General features: G+C 50.1%; 1 long non-coding RNA gene across 1 annotated transcript in view; it reads left to right on the forward strand.

Annotated features, from left to right (window-relative positions):
- Nucleotides 1–4,112, forward strand: part of LOC113960432 — a 7,635-nt gene extending 3,523 nt beyond the window's left edge. Inside the window, exon 2 of the long non-coding RNA XR_003532031.1 lies at nt 825–4,112. This is a non-coding gene — a long non-coding RNA (uncharacterized LOC113960432). The remainder of the gene's footprint in view (nt 1–824) is intronic.
- The last annotated feature ends 6 nt before the right edge of the window (nt 4,113–4,118 follow it).

The following is a 4,118-nucleotide window of genomic DNA, read 5'->3' on the forward strand; positions in this document are numbered from 1 at the left end:
CCCTCCACGTTCATTCCCACCCCATGTCCATCAAACCAGCCCCTCCATGTGCATTCTGAACACGGCCTTGCCCTCATGGAGGTGTCTCACACTGGCAGTGTCCCCCCACAGTCTGCAGCGGTGCCAGGTGTCCGTCCCTTCCCTCCTGCTCCCGTAACCGTGGCAGGGGGAGGGATGCCAATCCCAATGCCCATTTCCCACCTTCCCTTCCCGCAGCTGCAAGGCAGGGAAGTGCATTGGATGGGCCAGGGAAGGAGCCCAAGTCACCCTCTGAGCGTGTGCTGGCTGTGGGACGCTCCACCCGAGGGACACCTCCCCTGAGGGCTTTTTATTCCTGCCCAGAGTTCATCCCAACACCCTGATAAAGGAAATCTGGGTCAGTTACCAAACTATTTACAAATTTCTTTTGCAGTTATTTACAAATTCCTCCTCAGTGCAATCACTCCTCCTCTCCAAGTTGTGACAGTGTTTGTTTATGGGTAACAGAAAACACCAGGAGGCTTCTCTGGGCTGGGCAACAACCACAGACCATTTTCATCCACAAATCCTGCTGCATTTTTTATCCCTGCACCTCTCGTGGCCCCTCCTGTGACATCTCCCATCCTGCTGCCCCCCTCTTGGCTTTTATGTAGCAGCTCCCTCAGAGGAGGAGCGCTGGGATCCCGGACTGAGGGGGGAGATCCCCGTGTGGGCGAGCAGAGCACGTGCCCTATTCCGCCCCGATCCCAACTCCAGCAGATAAATCCCGATCCTGTGCCCTGTATTTATGAATCTATAGAGCTGTGTAGTGTAACTTGTTGCTTTATTTATTCTGCCACAAAAAGACTGGTGTGCACAGAGAGTATCCCAGCATCTTCCGGGCCGGGAACTTGGAGTTACGAGCGTGGGCACGGCCGAGACGAATTCAACCTTCAAGAAACCTTGGCTGTGGCTTCGATTGCCCCCGAAGGAACAAGGAATGTGCTCGACGACTTCGGCTGAATAGCTTTATTCTGGAATCTCTCTGACCTACAGCTGAATCCAAAGACCTGAGAAGGACCCAACCAGCAAACCTCGCTCATGCCTGCCCGCGGGAAGGGCGATCCCAGCCCCGCAGGAGGGAATGGGAACCTCCCCTCCCGAAGGAAGACACGGTAACCACACAAACCGGCTTCGGACACAGCCGGTGCTTCCCTTGCTTGTCACGATCCCTGAGTGGTTTTAGGACGCGGGGAAACTTTCTACTTGGCCTCCTTTGTATTTATTAAGGGGAATTTTTATCGTTTGGATTTTTTGAAAAAGGCAAAGCTTTAAAATGGTTTTTGTTTGTTTTTTTTTTCCCAGACACTCGTGTGTTTTGACCCGATATAGTACCTATCAATAATGTAATTTATTTAATTTAGTCTTAGGGCAGGTCCTGAGACCTCTGTTCAGTCTGAATCCCGTCGAGTTGCGTTGGAGCTTTTCAGTTCAGTGGGAGTTTTGCCTGAGTGCAGACTGCAGGGTCAGGCTCCCCTGTTAGCTATTTGCAACTATTTAATTCCCTCATTTACGAACTCATTTGGGATTAATTTTGTTTCTTTACCCATTTGGCTGTTGTAGCGCATCAGAGATGCGAAGCCTGTCAGTAAATCCACTGAGGAGTTGGTTCTGCTTCCCAGAGCAGCCAGGTTCTGCTGGACAGGGAAAACCAACTCATTCCATGAAGCAGGAGTCTAGTTTTAATTCCCTCTTTTAATTAATTTTACTTGTTTAAGTATCAAAGTTTAAGTTATTTAAGTTCATCCCCTCCCATCCGGTTGGAAAGGGCGGCGTACCTTTATTATGGCACACGAAGCCTTCGTGATATAACTAATTTATTTAACTTATTCATTTAACTTATTCATCACCACCCTTGTAGGGCTTTTATTTTTTTGATTTAGAATTACCTCTGAAGCACTACAGCTGATCTCCTGTAAGAGCAGCAGAGTGAACCTTTGAGGACAAGCAATGAATGCTCAAACCTAAAACTGTGTGTTCGGAAAAAAAAACCAGTTAAAAAAAGAAAAAAAAAAAAAAAAAGGACACTGGGATACTTTGCCTGAACTTTGTGGCTTCTTAAAGCTTAAGCTGGGGGTAAAATAATCCATGCCAAGCAAAAAGAGAGAAACCCTTAAACTAGCTGCTTCCAAGAATGAACTTCCGTGTGTGGAAAAAAAAAAAAAAGAGAAAAAGGAAAAAAAAAAAAGGAAAAAAGAAAAAAAAAACCCACAGAAAAAAACCTTTGTATTTCTAGTGAGAACCAAAGAGGCTACCTCACTGACTTTTCCATTTGTAATTTTAATCGTGTTGATGATACCAAAGATACCAAAGATTTCTTTCTCCGTGCGGTCTGCATCCTGCTTGTGCTCTCTGACAGCTCCCCCACCGTTCCCCCCCTGCCCTCAGTAACGTTCAGCTGAGCCCAGATTCCCAAAGAAACGCTTCCCTGGAAGCTGCCAGTTCTGGTGATGCCCTTTCCTGTGTTCCCTCTGCCCTCCTGCCAGCCCAGGCGTTCGGAGCAGTGCCCACGCCAGGCCCCGGCTGTGCTGCCCCGGGGGTGAATCCGGGCTGTGCCCCTCAGAGATTCCCTGGGGAAAGGCTCTGCAGGTGCCCCCGAGCCATTGTGGGGGCATTTGCAGCAGCAATTAGCACCACTAATTATTGTTTTCCTGCTTGAGCAGAGCCCATGGGCTGGTCTGGGGGCGAGGGGGTTCTCCTGCCCCGTGCCCTCCGCGAGGACCTGGCCCAGCGGGCACAGCAGCTCCAGGGGCTGCTCCCTCCTCCTCACCTTTGCTTGCTGTTTACAATTCCAGTTTTCACATAAAAATCAATTAATTACTGTTCTCGAGCTAGCAATGAGGCGAGGCTACATCAAGCTCCATTAGCACCACGTTCCTGAGTGATTATTTCCAAGCTGGGCGGGGAATCAGCGGTGCCCTTTGGCACCTTTGGGGCTCGCGGCCCGGTTTGTGCCACTGAACCGATCCTCCCCTGGGCTCTGCTCGCTCTCCCCACTGCTCTGTGCCCCTGGGCTCCCCCCCAGAGCCCAGCCCAGGCTGCAGGGCCTTTCCCTAAGGACTGTGCCTGAGCCGTGCCCTTGGATTCACAGAGCTCGACACGAACGCTCGGCTTTAATTGAGCACTGCCTTTTATTTCGGGCTCCTTTGGGGCTTTAGGTCTGCGTTGGAAGCGGTAGGACGTGACAAGTGTGCTTTTCTCTCTCTCTCTCCCTCTCCGTGTCCCTTCAACACAAAGCTATAATAATTCTCAGGATGCCTTCGGGGCGGGGGAGCCGCTGTCCCCGGTGCCCTGGGACACAGCCCGTCCCCAGGGCTGGCAGGTCCCGCAGGGGCCCGCGGCTCCCTCCGGACTCAGCCCCGCCCGCAGAGCGACGTTCCCACGGGACGAGTGCCTTGCTTGAACCAAAGCAACCGCGTTTTGCCAGTCTAGAAACCTCTCTGTGCTTTTTTTGGTTAATTTTATTTTATTTTATTCTTCTTCCTGTGAATACCTCAGCTTAACTGGGCCGCCGGGTCGTACCTGGTGGGCTTTGTACTGTGGTGCTTTGCAACGCAGCCCTGCAAAGAACAGACTCCTGAAAATACCAAAGGCTCTCCTCCTCCTCCCTCTCCCCTCTCTCTCTCTCTCTCTCTCCACGGTTCCAAAGCTTTATTACAAACGGGGCACGTTGGCAAGGCAGACCGTGCGATCCCTCACCGAGTTTTCTCAGATATACCTCATAGACAGTAGCTGTTTAGAGTAACGTTATTAGAGCGTACGCTAAGAAATTATTCGCCGTTTCTTTTTTTTGGGGTAACTGTGATTTAAAAAAAAAAAAAAAAAAAAAAAAAGGAAGGAGGAAAAGAAGAAAAAAAAAGAGAAGAAAAAAAAGCTTTATACGTTTTAGGTTGTGCTTTTGTACTAGACGGAGAAGGTGCGCTTAAAAATGTACGTCGAGTCTTTCTTCCCCTCCTTGGGTTTTCGTTTTGTTATTATGGATCTGGGGGAGGGGGGGGAAAAGTTGCAGAATGAGCCCGAAGTTTACAGTTTCATATTTTGCCGAAGAAACAATCTGTGTTCATTTGCTCTGTCGGGGGAGGGAGGGGGGGGGGGGGGGG

The sequence above is a fragment of the Corapipo altera genome, unplaced genomic scaffold (genome assembly GCF_003945725.1).
Source record: "Corapipo altera isolate COAL_440 unplaced genomic scaffold, ASM394572v1 225, whole genome shotgun sequence".
Lineage (NCBI taxonomy): Eukaryota > Metazoa > Chordata > Aves > Passeriformes > Pipridae > Corapipo > Corapipo altera.